Here is a 20,736-nt window from a genome sequence, read left to right on the forward strand (position 1 = left end):
TCTTTCCACCATTATCCCACACCCTTGAAATCCATTGCCACACATATTCCCCTCATTTCTGTCTATATAAATTGGAAAACTCACACAGTTCTTTTGGAGTATAACGTACCTCCTCATGTGTGATACTTTGTACCTCACCTTTAGGGGCCTGTTGGGACTTTAGTCTAATTATAAGTCTGGAAGAAATGAGGGGTGGTGGGGGTGGGTCATGAAAAGAATTAGAAATGTCTTCCAAGCCATTTGCTTCAGGGCCTTCATTTGGAGTTTCATCTGGTGAAACAGGATTAATAATTCTCTAGGGTTAATCCCTTCTGGAGGAGGTTGGGTGGTCAACTCCTCAAGGCAGGCTGGAGGTGGGGTGGCTATGTCCTCAGGGCAGACTATTACAGGGTTATCTAGAGAAGACTCAGCATGATCTAGGGTTTCAACCTCACCCCCAACATCATTATTAATCCGTATGTCACCATCCCATTTCTCAGGGTCCCACTCCTTTCCAATCAGTGCCCTCACTTCAATGGCAGACACCATGCAAGACTGAGATTTCAGTTTATGTCGTAAAGTTGCTGCCCTAACAATAAGATTCTGAGTCTGATTTTCAGAGATCTCAAGTCTATGGCTACAGAAAATAAAATTTCCCTTCAGGATACTCATAGAAACATCTACATCTGTCAGATGGTACTTAAGCTTCTCTTTTGAAGCCTAAAGTCCATCCTTTTAACTACTTAATGTAGCCAGTGTATCTAACAACAACCAGCCAACATCTATATACCTCTTATTTCCATAAAACTCTATAAAAGTGTCAAAAATATCCCCCAGAGCTGGCTTTGTACAAGCAAAGCATTAGGAGAATCGAATGGTGATATTTTGACTATCTCTTTTGCCAACTTACTCCATGGATTGGAAGTGTCATTCTGATTATGGGAATCAGAGTCCTTAGTGCCTACGAGTGTAGTCAGAGTAGAAAACCATTCATAAAAAAACATTTTTTTAAAGATTCTGTTCCTTAAGAACCACTCCTGGTACCAAGATATATTAGTGTTCTCTAGAGAAACAGAATCAACAAGGAACACTCACAAATATAAAATTTATAAAAGTATCTCACATGACCATGGGAATGCAGAGTCCAAAATCCACAGGGCAGTCTATGAAGCTGATGATTCCGATGGAGGGTCTGGATGAACTCCACAGGAGAAACTTGCTGGCCGAGGCAGGAAGAGAGCCTGTCTCTTCTGAATCTTCCTTAAAAGGCTTCCAATGATTAGATTGAGCATCATTCATTGCAGAAAACACTCCCCTTGGCTGATTACAAATGGAACCAGTTGTGGATGCAGCTGACATGAAAATTATCTAATTCTATGAAATGTCCTCATTGCAGCAGACAGGCCAGCACTTGCCCAACCAGACAAACAGGTACTACCACTTGGTCAAGTTGACACATGAAGCTGACCATGACAAGCCTAGATCCAATCCTGTGGTCATTGGCAAACAGGGAGGTTTAGCTGAAGAGTTTTGTTCAAAAACAAAATGTGTTTTAAGAGCTATTTATTTTGAGAGAAATATGGTTCCTTGGGTATACTGTGTAGAGAGAGAGAGATGGATAAAGGGAACTCCCCAATGAGCGTGCTAAATCAAATGCCATGAATATAGTTTTCATGAGATGTATTTCTTTTTTTTTTGCAATTTCAGAGTGAGTTTAATACCACCAGATTCTACAGATTACATACCATGAGCCCAAGTGTACCACTGTGTGACATCCAGGGAAACCACAAATCTAAATGTTCTTTTTTGCATCTATTTTTTTTTTACCCCAGAAACACAGTACAGTAACATTAAAACCTCTGCTAAATGCTGGAGGAGTCCCTCAATATATGAGATTAAGTCATACAAGCCCAATTGTTGGGATTTTGGGTGCACTTCAATTTACATAGTGACATCGGTTATTTTGAGTACTGCATAGAAGGCTGAATTTGGGACAATAATATCATCACTTAAGAGAGACAGAGGGCATGGTTCCCAAATTTCTTACTTTCAAGGACACCTTTTTATTTTTTTCTTCTCCATGGGTCTACGGATTTGAAAATGATATACCACATTTACTAAATAATTACCTCCCGTTTTTAGTAGTCTACTGGATTACTAGTCCCAGCATATTCAAACCGACCCTTTTACTCCTCATTATTAATACCTACTGGTCTGAAATTACTTGCAGCAAAAGAAAAATGTCTTAATGAGTCTACACAGGAAGAGTTTTTCATCTGGAGCCCATCAGTTTTCTAAACATATGCAGATCACATGCAAAGTTCTGTTGTTCTGTGGCCCATACTTTAAGAATGTATTTGGAATAACGCCCTCATAGGGACCTGTGATTCCACAAAAGGTTAAATATCATTGCCTGGCAGCCTTATTATGACACTGTCTGATCATCAGTAGGTTTCCTAAAATCCTGAAGAATGCTCGCATGAGATGTATTTCTGCATGCATTTTGTTAACAATACCTCCCTGAAAATCACCAACTCTGTAGTGATACTTTGTGTTGAACTGTTGAGTTATAGGGGAAATAGTTGTATCAGGTAGCTATTGACATAATACCAGTTATGAAAATTAAGAGAAAGCAGTTGATGGAGTCCTGAAAAAAGCAGGTTAAATCCTTTGTCAAAACAGTTATTGCACAACACAGAAATAGCTCAAATCTGGAATTTATGAATTAAAATTGTGATCATATGAAGCATGTCTTGGAATGGAAGTACAATTTCTTCAATACCTGTAAGTATCTCACCACAAAAGAAGTTGTTAAGTGCTTAATGCTATGGGAATGAGAAGACAATTTAGGGGAAAATATGCATACAAGTAAGTTAACCTGACAAAATAAACCAGACTGAGTCAAATGGACAAAAAACGCTAGAAAAAGGTTGTTAAAAAAAAAAGACCATCCAAAATAACATGGGATGGAGATGAAGGGGCCACAGTTAAGCCATCTAAAAAAATTTCTCATGGTTTTGGCTTATTAAAATATTTTTACGGTTAAAAGAAAGAGATAAGAACAGTAATTCTGGGCCAAAATGGCGGCTTAGAGAGGTGTAGGATTTAGATCATCCTCCAGAGCAGCTAATAAATAGCCAGGAACAGTACAGAACAACTACTGGGTCCATGTCAGTGTACCCCAGTCTGGACCAGCTGGACTGGCTGTGAGCCCCTCCAGAACCGTGAGTCCCCCTAATCCTGGAGGCCAGCGCCCCTCCCCCACAGGCTGCTTCCCAGAGGGGAAAGGAAAGGGACTTTGCCAGCAGCAGGGGCTGAGCAAACCAAGTTCCAGTTTTGGAATTAATTCACAAATTCTGACTACTAAAAATAGGCTCCCAGCTCAGCTGACTTGAGTCAAAGCAGAAGTTGTTGGTTTTAGCCCTGGTGCAGAAGGGGCAGGGATGACAGAAATAGAAAAAAAAACAAATCAGGTTTTTTGTGATTTGAAATTCTGGGCACTGAAGGAAAGGAGGGGGCACATAGGACCTGGAGATACACAGAGCAATGTACCAACTGAAGCTCTTGATTGGCAAACCCGAGCAATGGAGGTCCTGTTCTGAAAAGGATTTTTCTCTTTCATTTTGGTGGCTGTGTTTCTATGGCTTGACTGCTCTTTGGATACAGCTGCAAGGTTTCTTGGGCTCCACTCTCCCAGGCATTGGCAGAATTAAGCTTGTTTCAGTGTTTGTCTGGAGCCTGTGCCTTCCCTAGGAGAGGGGTGGGGCCCAGCTCAGGTGGAATCCCTCCCTCAAGGAGTTCAGACCCCAGGGTCTGGAAAAGTGAAGCAATTAAAACCAGACTACAACCTAGACTCTGTCTTCACCACGCCCCCAGCAGAAGGAGTCTGTTGAAGTTAAAGGTACCACATCACCTTATGCTGGTCAGACCTGCAGGCAGACAAGCGCCACATACTGGGCAGTATAGGAAAAACACAGAGTCCAGCGGCTTCATAGGAAAGCCTTTCAATCTTCTGGGTTTCACCCTCAGGGAAAACTGATGCAGGTGACACTTTCCTCCTGACAGGAGGCCAGTTTGGTCTGGGAAAATCTGGCTGGGGTCTATAATACCTAAGTAGACCCTCCTAAGTTGGGAAAAAAAACAACATACAGGCAGGGCAAGAAACAAGGAAACAAGAACTGAAATATTCTGATCTGTTATACAAAACCTAAGCTAGAGGTTCAGAATAAGCTGAACTGAATGTCAAAGAACACATAGAAAGCAAAGTCATCCAGCAAGAAAATCCTAGGTAAAGAAAGTGAAAACAATCTCCAGAATAAACTAATTAAGGTAATTAAATGCCTGGACGCCAGCAAAAAAATGATGAATTGTACTAGGAAAATTGAAGACATGGTCCAGTCAAAAGAACAAACCAACAATTCAAATGAGATACAGGAGTTGAAACAATTAATTCAGAATGTTTGAACAGACATGGGAAACCTCATCAAAAATCAAATCAGTGAATTGAGGGAGGATTTAAAGAAAGCAAGGAATGAACGATGAAGAAATCGAAAGTCTGAAAAAACAAATCACAAAACTTATGGGAATGAAAGGCACAGTAGAAGAGATGAAAAAAGAATGGAAACCTACAATGTCAGATTTCAAGATGCTGGAGATAGGATTAGTGAACTGGAGGACAGGATATCTGAAAATCGACAAGCAAAAGAAAATATAGGGGGCGGACCATGGTGGCTCAGCAGGTAAGAATGCTTGTCTGCCATGCCCGAGGACCTGGGTTTGATTCCCGGTGCCTGCCCATTAAAAAAAACAAAAGAAAATATAGGGAGAAGAATGGAAAAATATGAGCAGGGACTCAGGGAATTGAATGACAACATGAAGCACATGAATATATGTGTAGCAGGTGTCCCAGAAGGAGAAAAGAAGGGAAAAGGAGGAGAAAAACTAATGGAGGAAATTATCACTGAAAATTGCCCAACTCTTATGAAAGACTTAAAATTATAGATTCAAGAAGTGCAGCATATCCCAAACAGAATTGATCCAAATAGACGTTCTCCAAGACACTTACTAATCAGAATGTCAGATGTCAAAGAAAAAGAGAGAATCTTGTAAGCAGCAAGAGAAAAGCAATCCATCACATACAAGGGAAGCCCAGTAAGACTATTCATAGATTTCTCAGCAGAAATCATGAAGGCGAGAAGACAGTGGGATGATATATTTGAATTACTAAAAGAGAAAAACTGCCAACCAAGAATTCTATATCCAGCAAAATTGTCCTTCAAAAATGAGGGACAAATTAAAACACTTTCAGACAAAAAAATCACTGAGAGAATTTGTGACCAAGAGACCTGCTCTGCAAGAAATACTAAAAGGAGCACTAGAGAGAGGTACAAAAAGATAAGAAAGAGGAGAAGAGTGTAGAAATGAAAACTATCAGTAAAGGTAAAAAGAAGGAAAATTAGATATGACATATAAAATCCAAAAGACAAAACGGTAGATGAAAATACTGACCATACAGTAATAACACTAAATGGTAATGGATTAAACTCCCCAATCAAAAGACAGAATGGCAGGATGGATTAAAAAACAGGACCCATCTATATGCTGTCTACAGGAAACACACCTTAGACCCAAAGATAAACATAGGTTGAAAGTGAAAGGTTGGGAAAAGATATTTCATACAAATAGCAATCGGAAAAGAGCAGGAGTAGCTATACTAATATCCAACAAATTACACTTCAAATGTAAAACGGTTAAAAGAGACAAAGAAGGACACTGTATTAATACAAGGAACAATTCAACAAGAAGACATACCATCATAAATATTAATGCACCGAGCCAGAATACTCCAAAATACATGAGGCAAACAGCGAAAAGAGAAATGGACACATCTACCATAATAGTTGGAGACTTCAATTCCCCACTCTCATCAATGGAAAGAACATGTAGACAGAGGATCAATAAAGAAACAGAGAATTTGAATAATACAATAGATGAGCTAGGCTTAATAGACATTTATAGAGCAGTACACCCCACAACAGCAGGTTATACCTTTTTCTCAAGTGCTCATGGATTATTCTCAAGGATAGACCATGTGCTGGGTCATAACCAAATCTCAATAAATTAAAAAAGATTGAAATCATATAAAACACTTTCTCAGATCATAAAGGAATGAAGTTGGAAATCAATAATAGGCAGAGTGCCAGAAGATTCACAAATATGTGGAGGCTCAACAACATACTCTTCTGTTATTTTAAAATGTTCCTTTAAGATATAACTACAAACAAACAAAAACATTCTTAACATATGATCATTCCGTTCTACATATATAATCAGTAATTCACAATATCATCACATAGTTGCATATTCATCATCATGATCATTTCTTAGAACATTTGCATCAATTCAGAAAAAGAAAGAAAAAGAAAACAAAAAAATTCATACATACCATGCCCCTTACCCCTCCCTTTCATTGATTACTACCATTTCAATCTACTAAATTTATTTTAACATTTGTTCCCCCATTATTTATTTATTTTTATTCCATATGTTTTACTCATTTGTTGATAAGGTAGATAAAGGAGCATCAGACACAAGATTTTCGCAATCATACATTCTCATTATGAAAGCTATATCATTATACAATCATCTTCAAGAAACATGGCTACTAAACACAGCTCTACATTTTCAGGCAGTTCCCTCCAGCCACTCCATTACGTCCTTTTTAAAAATTAATTTATTTTTTATTTATGATATATAACCGCATACAAACACAAACACTCTCATCATACGATTATTCCATTCTTGTTATATAATCAATAACTCACACTATCATCACATAGTTGTATACTCATCATCATGTTCATTTCTTAGAACGTCTGCATCAATTCAGAAAAAGCAATAAAGAGAAAACAGAAAACGATTCATACATATCATACCCTTAACCCCTCACCTTCACTAAACACCAGCATTTCAATCTACTAAATTTATTTTAACATCAATTCCCCCTATTATTTATTTATTTTTAATCTGTATGTTTTACTTCCCTCAACAATACACTCTTAAACAACCAGTGGGTCAAGGAAGAAATTATAGGATAAATCAGTAAATAACTTGAGGCAAGTGAAAATGAAAACACGACATATCAAAATTTATGGGATGCAGCAAAGTAGACGCAAATTTTGTGCTAAGGGGGAAATTTATTGCCCTAAATACCTATATCGAAAAAGAAGAAAGAGCAAAAATTGAGGAATTTATTGTCCACTTGGAAGAACTAGGGAAAGATCAGCAAACTAATCCCAAAGCAAGCAAAAGGAAAGAAATATTGAAGATTAGAACATAAATGAATGAAATTGAGAACATGAAAACAACTGAGAAAATCAACAAAACCAGAAATTGGTTCTATGAGAAAATCAATAAGATTGATAGATTCTTAGAGAGTTGACAAAAAGAAGAAAGAGAGAGGATGCAAATAAATAAAATCAGAAATAGAGGAGGAAACATAACCACTAACCCCACAGAAATAAAGGAATTAATGAGAGGGTTCTATGAACAAGTTTATGCTAATAAACTCGAAAAAGTAGATGAAATGGACAACTTCCTAGAAAGGCATGAACAACCAAGATTGACTCAAGAAGAAACAGACGACCTCAACAAACTAATCACAAGTAAAGAAATTGAATCAGTCATTAAGAAGCTCCCCAAAAAGAAAAGTCCAGGACCAGATGGCTTCACATGTGAATTCTACCAAACATGCAAGAATTAGTACAACCCTGTTCAAACTCTTCAAAAAATTTGAAGAGGAGGGAAAGCTACCTAACTCATTCTGTGAAGCCAATATCACCTTTATACCAAAGCCAGACAAAGATATTACAAGAAAAGAAAACTGCAGACCAATCTCACTTATTAATATAGATGCAAAAATCCTCGACAAAATTTTTGTAAATCAAATCCAGCAACACATTAAAAAAAATTATACACCATGACGAAGTAGGATTCATCCCAAGTATGCAAGGATGGTTCAAATAAGAAAATCAATTAATGTGATACACCATATCAACAAACAAAAGCAGGAAAACCGTATTATCATCTCGATTGACGCAAAAAAGTCATTTGACAAAATTTAACATCCTTTCCTGTTGAAAACACTTCAAAGGATAGGAATAGAAGGGAACTTCCTCAACATGATAAAGGGAACATATGAAAAACCCACAGCTAACATCATCCTCAATAGGGAAAAACTGAGAACTTTTCCCCTAAGATTGAGAAAAGACAAGGATATCCATGATCACCATTGTTATTCAACATTGTGTTGGAAGTTCTAGGAAGAGCAATTAGACAAGAAAAAGAAACAAAAGGCATCAAAATTGGAAAAAAAGAGAAGTAAAACTCTCACTGTTTCCAGATGATATAATGCTATATGTCAAAAACCCTGGAAAATCCACAGCAAAACTATTAGAGCTAATAAATGAATACAGCAAAGTGGCAGGTTACAAGATCAACACTCAAAAATCTGTAGTGTTTCTATACACTAGTAACGAACAATCTGAGGGGGAAATGAAGAAAAAAATCCATTTACAATTGCAGCCAAAAGAATAAAATATTTAGGAATAAATTGAACTAAAGAGACAAAAGACCTATACAGAGAAACTATAAGAAATTGTTCAAAGAAATCACAGAAGACCTAAATAAATGGAAGGGCATACCATGTTCATGGATTGGAAGACTAAATATAGTTAAGATGTCAATTCTACCCAAATTGACTTACAGATTCAATGCAATATAAATTAAAATCCCCAAAACTTACTTTTCAGAAATAGAAAAACCAATAACCAAATTTATCTGGAAAGGCAGGGTCCTTCCAATAGCTAAAAGTATCCTGAGAAAGAAAAATGAAGTTGGTGGTCTCATGCCACCTGACTTTAAGGCATATTACAAAGCCACCGTGGTCAAAACAGCATGGTCCTGGCATAAAGATAGATATATTGACCAATGGAATCGAATAGAGCATTCAGATATAGACTCTCTCATCTATGGACAATTGATCTTTGATAAGGCAGACAATCCAACTCACCTGGGACAGAACAGTCTCTTCAATTAATGGTGCCTAGAGAACTGGATAGGCACATGCAAAAGAATGAAAGAGAATCCATATCTCATCCCCTATACAAATTCTAGCTCAAAATCAATCAAAGACCTAAACATTAGATAAAAGACCATAAAACTTTTAGAATAAAATGTAGGGAAATATCTTATAAATTTTATAATAGGACGCAGTTTCCTAGACCTTCCACCCAAAGCATGAGCATTGAAGAAAGAAAGAAATGGGAACTCCTCAAGATTAAACACTTTTGTGCATCAAAGAACTTAGTCAATAAAGTAAAAAGACAGCCTACACAATGGGAGACAATATTTGGAAACGATGTATCAGATAAAGGTCTAGTATCCAGAATATATAAAGAGGTTGTTCAACTCAACAACAAAAAGACAGACAACGCAATTACAAAATGGCCAACACAAAAACAAATGGCCAAAAGGCACATGAAAAGATGCTCAACTTCCCTGGTTATGGGGGAAATGCAAATCAAAACCAAAATGAGATGTCGTCTCACACCCACCAGAATGGCCATTATCAATAAAACAAAATGACAAGTGCTGGAGAGGATGTGGAGAAAGAGGCACACTTACCCACTGTTGGCTGGAATGTCAAATGTTCTTCCACACTGTGGAAGGCAGTTTGGTGGTTCCTCAGGAAGCTAAGTATAGAATTGCCATATGACCCAGCAATACCATTGCTTATGACACAGCAATACCATTGCTAGGTATCTACTCAGAGGATATGAGGGCAAAGATACAAACAGACATTTGCACACCAGCATTTATAGCAGCATTATTTACAATTGCCAAGAGATGGAAATAGCCCAAATGTCCATCAACAGATCAGTGGCTAAACAAGCTGTGGCATATGCATACAATGGAATATTATGCAGCTGTAAGATAGAATAAAGTTATGAAATATGTAACAACATGGATGGACATTAGGGCATTATGCTGAGTGAGATTAGCCAGAAACAAAAAGACAAATACTGTATGGTCTCACTGATATGAACTGACATTAGTGATTGAACCTGGAGAATTTCAGTTGGTAACAGAGACCATTAGGAGATAGAAATAGGGTAGATATTGGGTAATTGGAACTGAAGGGATACAAGTTGTGCAACAGGACTGATTGTAAAAATTCAGAAATGGATAGCACAGTACTACCTGACTGTAATACAATAATGTTAGAACATTGAATGAAGTTGAATGTGAGAATGATAGAGAGAGGAGGCCTGGGGACAAAAATGAAATCAGAAGGAAAGATATACGATGAAGATTGAGATGGTATAATTTAGGAATGCCTAGAGTGTATAATGATAGTGACTAAATGCACAAATTTAAAGATGTTTTGCATGAGGAAGAACAAAGGAATGTCAATAATACAGGCTGTTGAAAATAAATGGTAATTAATATTTAAAAACTTTAACTTGTGTGTGAGGCTAAAGCAAAAAATATTTATTTGGTACAAAATTTGTATTTTGACTACTGCATGTTCTAATATAACTTATATGGACAGGTTAACTGAACACCATAAACACATGGAAACTTGAGTAGGGCATGAGAGTTTGTAAGTTTGTCCAGAGGGATGCCTTGACAAATTCCAGAAGGATTTGAACAGTGAATAAAAAAGTATATACAAAGTCTCCTTGGGGGAATGGTGAGAAAGGCCGAAAATTCAACTTCCCCAAATGGAGAATTCTTGATATTCTCACAAACAGTGGGGACAACCAAAGCAATAGGCTTAACCCCCAATCTTGGGGGTTGTTCATATAAAAACTTTACCCCACAAAGGATAGGCTAAACCTACTTAAAATTAGTCTTAATGGAATCGAATAGAGTGCTCAGATATAGACCCTCTCATCTATGGACATTTGATCTTTGATAAGGCAGTCAAGCCAACTCACCTGGGACAGAACAGTCTCTTCAATAAATGGTGCCTAGAGAACTGGATATCCATATGCAAAAGAATGAAAGAAGACCCATATCTCACACCCTACACAAAAGTTAACTCAAAATGGATCAAAGATCTAAACATTAGGTCTAAGACCATAGAACAGTTAGAGGAAAATGTAGGGAGATATCTTATGAATCTTACAATTGGAGGCGGTTTTATGGACCTTACACCTAAAGCAAGAGCACTGAAGAAGGAAATAATTAAATGGGAACTCCTCAAAATTAAACACTTTTGTGCATCAAAGAACTTCATCAAGAAAGTAGAAAGACAGCCTACACAATGGGAATCAATATTTGGAAACGACATATCAGATAAAGGTCTAGTATCCAGAATTTATAATGAGATTGTTCAACTCAACAACAAAAAGATAACCAACCCAATTACAAAATGGGAAAAAGACTTAAACAGACACCTACCAGAAGAAGAAATACGGATGGCCAAGAGGCACATGAAGAGATGCTCAATGTCCCTGGCCATTAGAGAAATGCAAATCAAAACCACAATGAGATATCATCTCACACCCACCAGAATGGCCATTATCAACAAAACAGAAAATGACAAGTGCTGGAGAGGATGCGGTGAAAGAGGCACACTTATCCACTGTTGGTGGGAATGTCAAATGGTGCAACCACTGTGGAAAGCAGTTTGGCGGTTCCTCAAAAAGCTGAATATAGAATTGCCATACGACCCAGCAATACCATTGCTGGGAATCTACTCAAAGGAATTAAAGGCAAAAACTCAAACAGACATTTGCACACCAATGTTTATAGCAGCGTTATTTACAATTGCAAAGAGATGGAAACAGCCAAAATGTCCATCAACAGACGAGTGGCTAAACAAACTGTGGTATATACACACGATGGAATATTATGCAGCTTTAAGGCAGGATAAACTTATGAAGCATGTAATAACATGGATGGACCTAGAGAACATTATGCTGAGTGAGTCTAGCCAAAAACTAAAAGACAAATACTGTATGGTCCCAATGATGTGAATCGACACTCGAGAATAAACTTGGAATATGTCATTGGTAACAGAGTTCAGCAGGAGTTAGAAACAGGGTAAGATAATGGGTAATTGGAGCTGATGGAATACAGACTGTGCAATAGGACTAGATACAAAAACTCAAAAATGGACAGCACAATAATACCTAATTGTAAAGTAATCATGTTAAAATACTGAACGAAGCTGCATCCAAGCTATAGGTTCTTGTTTTGTTTTGTTTTGTTTGTTTTGTTCTTATTATTATTACTTTTATTTTTTTCTCTATATTAACATTCTATATATTTTTTTCTGTTATACTGCTAGTTCTTCTAAACCGATGCAAATGTACTAAGAAACGATGATCATGCATCTATGTGATGATGTTAAGAATTACTGATTGCATATGTAGAATGGTATGATGTCTAAAAAAAAATGGTCAGCACAATACTGCCTAATTGTAATGTAATTATGTTGGAACGCTGAATGAAGCTGCATCTGATCTATAGTTTTTTTTTGTTTTTTTTTCTTTCTCATATATTTTTGTACTTTTTATTTTTATTTGTGTTTTCTCTGTGTTATCACTTTATTTCTTTTTCTGTTGTCGTACTATTTCTTTCTCTAAATCGATGCATATGTACTGAGAAATGATGACCATACACCTATGTGATGATATTAAGAATTACTGATTGCATATGTAGAATGGATTGATTTCTAATGTTGTGTTAGTTAATTTTTTTTAATTAATAAAAAAAAAATTAGTCTTAAGAGTGACCCTCAAGAGAATCTATTTTGTTGCTCAGATGTGGCCTCTCTCTCTCAGCCAACATGACAAGTGAACTCACTGCCCTTCCTCTTTCTATGTGGAATATGACTCCCAGGGGTGTGGATCTTCCTGGCAATGTGGGAGAGAAATCCTAGAATGAGCTGAGACTCAGCAGCAAAGTATTGAGAAAACCTTCTGGACAGAAAGAGGGAAGAGAGAAATGAGACAAAATAAAAATAAAAACCCGAAATGCCAAATTCAGATAGTTTGCAAGCATCATTCAGATGTTTGCCAAGGAAAATATAGAAACCTTTTCACAAGCTGGCAGATGGTGGCAGAGTTCCCCCTGATTCTTTCCATCTTAGACTGGAGACAACCCGGAGGTCTGTGCGGGAGTTACAAACAGGCTGGAGTCAAAGGAAAATTAGGCAGACTCCTGAGAATATTTGAGAATCAATTCAGAAAAAGCAATAAAAAGAAAACAGAAAAAGATTCATATATACCATACCCCTTACCCCTCCCTTTCATTGATCATTAGCATTTCAATCTACTAAATTTATTTTAACATTTGTCCCCCTATTATTTATTTATTTTTAATCCTGATGTTTTACTTATCTGTCCAGGCAGGAAGAGTTGCCAGAACTCATGCCAACTGCCAGCAGTGCCACATGGGACAAACACATTTTAAAAATGGTCCTAAATATGCTCAAAGAGCTGGAGGACTAAAGGAAATCAGGAAAACAATAAATGAACACAGAGTATCAATGTAGAGATAATGAAAAGGAACCAGAGCTGAAGACCACAGTAACAGAATTAAAAATTCCCTAGAGGGGTTCAACATCAGGTTTGAGTTGGCAGAAGAAAGAATCAGTGAACTTGAAGATAAGGCAACTGAAGATCATTCATCTGAGGAGCAGAAGGTAGAAAAGAAGAAAAGTGAACACAGCCTCAGGAACCTGTGGGGCTCCATCAAGCATACCAATATCTGCATTGTGGGAGGCCAAGGAGAGGAAAGGGAGAAAGGGGCAGAAGAGAATGTTCAAGGAAATGATGACTGAACACATTTCAAATTTAATGAAAGATATGAATATACACATCCAAGGTGCCCAACGAACTCTGAAGAGGAAAAACCCAAATAGGCTCACTCTGTGACATATATCATTCTTTCAAATGCCAAAGATAGAGAATTCTGAATGCCACAAAATAGAAGCAATGTCTTTCATTGGAAATCATGGAGACACGAAAGCAGTGGGATGCCATAATTAAAGTGAAAGCTGAAAGAAAAAAATTGTCACCCATGTATTTTGTATTCAGCACAACTGTGTTCCAAACATGAGGGGGAAATTAAGACATCCCAGACAGACAATAGCTGAGGGAGCTCATAATCACTAGAATGGCCTTAAGAGAGATGCTAAAGAAGGTCCTCCAGATCGAAAAGAAAGGACAGGAGATGATGGAATGAAGACGCATGAAGAGAACAAAGATGTACAGCAAGGGTAATGACGTGGGTAGATATAAATACCAGCGCTAGTTGTATTTTTGACTTACAACTCCACTTTCTACGTCTTAGAGGATCTCAAAGGCAAGTGCACAGCATGTGATGATAAATCAGTGGTTTTGGACTCACAATATATAACTTGTGAAGTTTGAAGGATGGAGGGGTATAGGAACATGGTTTGGGTATACTACTGAAGTTAAGTTGATATCAAAGCAAATGGTGTTATTATAGATTTAGGATGTTAACTTTAAATCCCATGGTAACTACAAAGAAAGTACTAGAGAACGTGCAAGTTCATAGAGACAGAAGATATGCTACACATCACCAGGGCAGGGGCAGGGAGAATGGGGACTCATTGCATAATGGGTGTAGGGTGTCTGGGGAGATGGGAATGTTTTTAATAATGGAAGGTTGTGAGGGTACCACAATATTGTGATTGTGATTAATTCCATTGAATGGTATGCTAGGAAGTGGTTGAGATGGGAAGGTTTATGTTGTAAATATGTTCCCACAATTAGAAAAATAAAGAAAAGAAGAACAACTAAAGAGGCAATGACAGTTACGTGCAATACATGATCCTGCATTGGATCTGGTGAGGGGGAGAAAAGCTCAAAAGGACATTACTGGGGGCAGGACACAGTGGCTCAGCAGGCAGAGTTCCACCTGTCAAGCCAGAGACCCGGGTTCAATTCCTGGTGCCTGCCCATGCAAAAAAAAAAAAAAAGGATATTATTGGGATACATAAAAAAATTGGAATATAGACTGTAAGCTTTATATCAATGTTAAAATTTCTTTAAGTTGATAGTGAAAAGTGGTTACATAAGTGAATATCCTCTTTTAGGAAATATGCATGGCAGTATTAAGTGTTCAAGGAGCATGATGTATATACAACCTACACTCAAATGTTCAGAAGATGGATAGATAGATAGATGGCAAATGTGCCAAAAAGTTAAAATTGGTGGATCTGTGTATTTAGGGATCTGGAGAGAGCAGCGATTTGTTGGAGTTCCCTGTATGAGATTTGCATTGTTTCTGTAATTTATTTCAAAATAAAAGTTAGAAATATCCGATGGGAACATTATAATGCAAGGTTCAGGCTGATACCATATAAACTCATGATCAACATCACAAAAGAGAAACCATCAGACACGATGTGCCTTTGAATGAAATACTCAACACTGGCTTGTGACATATTCCTGCCAATGCATGAAAATTGAAATTGATCAAGTCCCTAAATCAATTTATTACAAGAAAATCAAAGGACAGAGTAACATGCTGAAGAACACCATGTGGATGCGATTGTTAAAATCCGGTGTGTGACTTCCGGAGAAGATGGCCGCTTAGTAAGACGCGCAGGTCTTAGTTCCTCCTCCAGAAAAGCAACTAAAGAAACAGAATACGAAACAGCTCCCGGAGTCACGACAGAGACCAAAAAGACAGTGTACCCCATTCTGGAACGGCTGAACGGGCAGGGAGAATCCGCTGCGGTGAGATACCCGAGGGGCGCACGTTTTCCCGGCCGGGGCGGCTGGTGACTGGGGTCCCCTCCACGCACGTGACTCCCCGGTCTGACTGGGAACGTTGGATAGCAGGGCCCTCCCATCACACTTGGTGTCTAAGGCCAGCTGGGCAATTTGGACCGGCACTCCCGCAAGCCGCAGCGGCCGGCGACCCCCCGCTCCACGCGCGGTTTCCTGGGCCGACTGCCGTGCAGACAGACGACCGCCACAAGCACCACCTACTGGGCAGGAAAAGAAAAACAGAGCCCAGAGATTCCACAGAAAAACCTTTCAACCAGCTGGGTCCCACACCCAGGGAAATCTGATCAAATGCCCAGACACCAGCAGAAAATAATGGATGATGCTCGGAAAATTGAAGATATGGCCCAGTCAAAGGAACAAACCAATAGTTCAAATGAGATACAGGAGCTGAGACAACTAATGCTGAATATACGAACAGAAATGGAAAAACTCTTCAAAAACCAAATCAATAAATTGAGGGAGGACATGAAGAAGACATGGGCTGAACAAAAAGAAGAAATAGAAAATCTGAAAAAACAAATCACAGAACTTATGGGAGTGAAGGACAAAGAAGAAAAAATGGAAAAAACAATGGATACCTACAATGGTAGATCTAAAGAGACAGAAGCTACAATTAGTGAACTGGAGGATGGAACATCTGAATTCCAAAAAGAAACAGAAACTATAGGGAAAAGAATGGAAAAACTTGAGCAGGGAATCAGGGAACTGAATGACAATATGAAGCGCACAAATATATGTGTTGTGGGTGTCCCAGAAGGAGAAGAGAAGGGAAAAGGAGGAGAAAAACTAATGGAAGAAATTATCACTGAAAATTTCCCAACTCTTATGAAAGACCTAAATTTACAGATCCAAGAAGTGCAGCGCACCCCAAACAGAATAGACCCAAATAGGCGTTCTCCAAGACATTTACTAGTTAGAATGTCAGAGGTCAAAGAGAAAGAGAGGATCTTGAAAGCAGCAAGAGAAAAACAATCTGTCACATACAAGGGAAACCCAATAAGACTATGTGTAGATTTCTCAGCAGAAACCATGGAAGCTAGAAGACAGTGGGATGATATATTTAAATTACTAAAAGAGAAAAACTGCCAACCAAGACTCCTATATCCAGCAAAATTGTCCTTCAAAAATGAAAGAGAAATTAAAACATTTATAGACAAAAAGTCACTGAGAGAATTTGTGACGAAGAGACCAGCTCTGCAAGAAATACTAAAGGGAGCACTAGAGTCAGATACGAAAAGACAGAAGAGAGAGGTATGGAGTAAAGTGTAGAAAGAAGGAAAATCAGATATGATATATATAATACAAAAGCCAAAATGGTAGAGGAAAATATTATCCAAACAGTAATAACACTAAAAGTTAATGCACTGAATTTCCCAATCAAAAGACATAGACTGGCAGAATGGATTATGACCCAGCAATACCACTGCTAGGTATCTACTCGAAGGACTTAAGGGCAAAGACACAGATGGACATTTGCACACCAGTGTTTATAGCAGCATTATCTACAATTGCAAAGAGATGGAAACAGCCAAAATGTCCATCAACAGATGAGTGGCTAAACAAACTGTGGCGTATACCTACGATGGAATATTATGCAGCTCTAAGACAGACTAAACTTATGAAGCATGTAATAACATGGATGGACCTAGAGAACATTATGCTGAGTGAGTCTAGCCCAAAACTAAAGGACAAATACTGTATGGTCCCACTGATGTGAACCAACATTCGAGAATCAGCTTGGAATATATCATTGGTAACAGAGACCAGCAGGAGTTAGAAACAGGGTAAGATAATGGGTAATTGGAGCTGAAGGGATACAGACTGTGCAACAGGACTAGATACAAAACTCAAAAATGGACAGCACAATAATACCTAAGTGTAATGTAACTAGGTTGGAACACTGAATGAAGCTGCACCTGAAATATGGTTTTTTGTTTGTTTGTGTGTTTGTATCTTTTGTTTTTGTTTTTTTTCTTTTTCCTTTACATATATATATATATTTTTTTATTAGTATTATTATTTTAATTCTCTTCTCTATATTTAACATTCTATATCTTTTTCTGCTGTTTTGCTAGTTCTTTTCCTAAATCGATGCAAATGTACTAAGAAATGATGATCATACATCTATGTGATGATACTAAGAATTACTGAGTGCATGTGTAGAATGGAATGATTTCTAAATGTTGTGTTAATTTCTTTTCTTTTTTTTGATTAATAAAAAAAAGTGCATGGAAAAAAAAATCCGGTGTGTGAGAGATGCTACAGGAACAATGATCCAATATTTTAAATGAATGAAATGCAAATGAAGCAGAAGATGGGGAAATTTACAGATGGAAAAACAACTCAGAGATAATCAACTAATTTCAATGGGAGGACAATTTTGAGGTCCTAATGCAAACATTAAATATTAAAACAAAATTTATGAAACAATTGAGTAAATCTGATAATTGACTGGATATTTGATGGTGTTGAAGAATTACTGTTCATTTCCATAAGTGCAATATTAGTATAGTGGTTATGAATTCACAGATAACGTTTGTCTTTCAGCAATACATACTGCAGTTCTTTGGTTCTTTCTTCAGAAGGGATTCCTCAGACAGAAGAAGCTTCTGAAATGAGACATTCCTGGCAGATGCTGGATGTAAACTTGTCTGTTATTATCACAGATTGGCCACAGGGTTTCCTTTAGTGTAATCACTTCAGATTTTCCTGATTACAAAGAAAGTTAAACAGGATTTTATATTTGTACATTGTTTTTGGAAGTGATTTCTCATCTGTATTAATCTGCAAAACTTACATCTAAATCATTTTACCCCTTTATTAGAGAAGTTGTGGGTATATAGAGCAATCATGCATAAAATACATGATTCCCATGTACCACCCTTTTATTAACACCTTGCACTGGCATGGGACATTTGTTACAATTGATGAAAGTGTATCTTTGTATTTGTACTTGTAACTTTATTACTTTTAAATATTGATACTACCTCTCAAATTATTATATTTTTCAAATGCATAGAAGTGCATTTCCATTTTTTTTGCTATTTTATATAGAACAGGAGCCCTTCATTTTAATGTAGTTCAATTCATTTTTAAGTGACTTTATGGTGATGCTGTTTATATCTCCTTTGACAAAAGCTGCTCTGTAGACTTCACAAATGGAATTTTTTTCCTATGGCCTTTTAAGAGCTGTAATTTTTGTTTCACTATTTTAACTATATTCACCTGAAATTAGTGTTTCTGTATGTTTTAAAGTAGAAGCCTAATCCATGATTTAAGTGTCTTAATCCTTTGTAGAGCAATTACTCCAACCTTGTATATCAAAGTAATTTTTTGTTCATTTATTTAAGAGGCTTAGAAGTAGTTTCTCAAATTCTAGACACTGTGGGATTGTTATACTTAATGTGCCCATTTGAAAGGATGTATGTAGCTTAGAAAAGCCATGTTTTAATCTAAATTCCATTTTGTAAAGGCAGCTGTTTCTTCTAATCCCTATTCAGTACTGTATGTTTGAGAGTATAATTAGATCATCTCCCTGGAGATGTGACTCAATCAAGAGTGGTTGTTAAACTGGATTAGGTAGAGACATGTCTCCCCCCACTTGGGTGGGTCTTGATTAGCTTATTGGAATCCTATAAAAGAGGAAACATTTTGGAGAATGGGAGATTCAGAGAGAGCAGAGAATGCTGCAGCACCACAAAGCAGAGAGTCCACCAGCCAGTGCTTTGGAGATGAAGGAGGACACCTTCCAGGGAGCTTCATGAAACAGGAAGCCAGGAGAGGAAGCTAACAGATGACTCGGTGTTCACCAAGTGCCCTTCCAGATGAGAGAGGAACCCTGACTGTGTTCACTACGTGCCTTCTCATTTGAGAAAGAGACCCTGAACTTCACTGGCCTTCTTGAACCAAGATATCTTCCCCTGGATGCCTTTGATTGGACATTTCTATAGACTAGCTTTAATTGGGACATTTTCTTGGGCTTAGAACTGTAAACTAGCAGTTTATTAAATTCCCCGTTTTGAAAGCCATTCTGTTTCTGGTATATTGCATTCCGGCAGCTAGCAAACTAAAAACTTATATTCTCTTCACCTTAAAAATCAAGTATTTTTGCACCACCTCTTATTCATTTTGTCTTTCAGCACACCAATCACACTAAATTAATAGCTGGTACTGTCAAAATATACTTTTGTTATCAATGCTCAAATTTTTTTCTTTGCTATTTGGTAATAGCAAAGTAATAAGACAGAAGATATTTTTTAACTTTACTTTTCATATTTATGCCAGACTCTTTCAGACTTATTTTCCCTTATTTCAATATTTCCTCAAAGATTTCCATCCAAGTAGCCTATATGTGTGGGAAAACTTTTAAGGAGTGCATCAATTAATGATTTTTTAACACAATGTAATTTTTAATCTTGTATCTATTTTTATGTTGAGACTTCTGAGTCAATTTATAATTTTTCCATTATTGATGACAGGTTTTTTTTGGACTTAAGTTGAACTTACTTTTTCTTGGTCCACCATGTTGTTTCTTTTTTGATCTTGTGTCTATATGTGAGATTTTCATTTCTAAAGATGTTTCCCTTGTGATATTTTTTTCTCTTTCTTAGGTTGATATTGTCCAGATTTGTTCTGTGTATGTAGTGAGATAAAATGCTTAAATACTGCACAAATACTTTTATGGGGCCCAAAGTAATAGTTATAAACATATTTATAAGAATAAAAGGAAATAAGGTTTCAAATCCTTGAGGAACTATTTCTATTTTTATACGGTGGATAGGATGGAGGACAAACCTTTAGATCTTTTAAATTAAGTTTAAATAGTGATTTATGAGCACTAGGACCACAACTGCACTGCAGGCCAAACTCATGTACTGTGAGTTCAGCACCAAACTCCTCTAATCAGAGATTTACTTTTTTC

At 37.2% G+C, this 20,736-nt stretch overlaps 1 protein-coding gene across 1 annotated transcript in view; it reads right to left on the reverse strand.

The window, feature by feature from the left end:
• The window catches only part of LOC143658530 (zinc finger protein 671-like), a 526,356-nt gene that overhangs the window by 331,471 nt on the left and 174,149 nt on the right, over positions 1–20,736 (reverse strand). The window lies entirely within an intron of this gene.

Source organism: Tamandua tetradactyla, chromosome 16 (assembly GCF_023851605.1).
Source record: "Tamandua tetradactyla isolate mTamTet1 chromosome 16, mTamTet1.pri, whole genome shotgun sequence".
Classification (NCBI taxonomy): domain Eukaryota; kingdom Metazoa; phylum Chordata; class Mammalia; order Pilosa; family Myrmecophagidae; genus Tamandua; species Tamandua tetradactyla.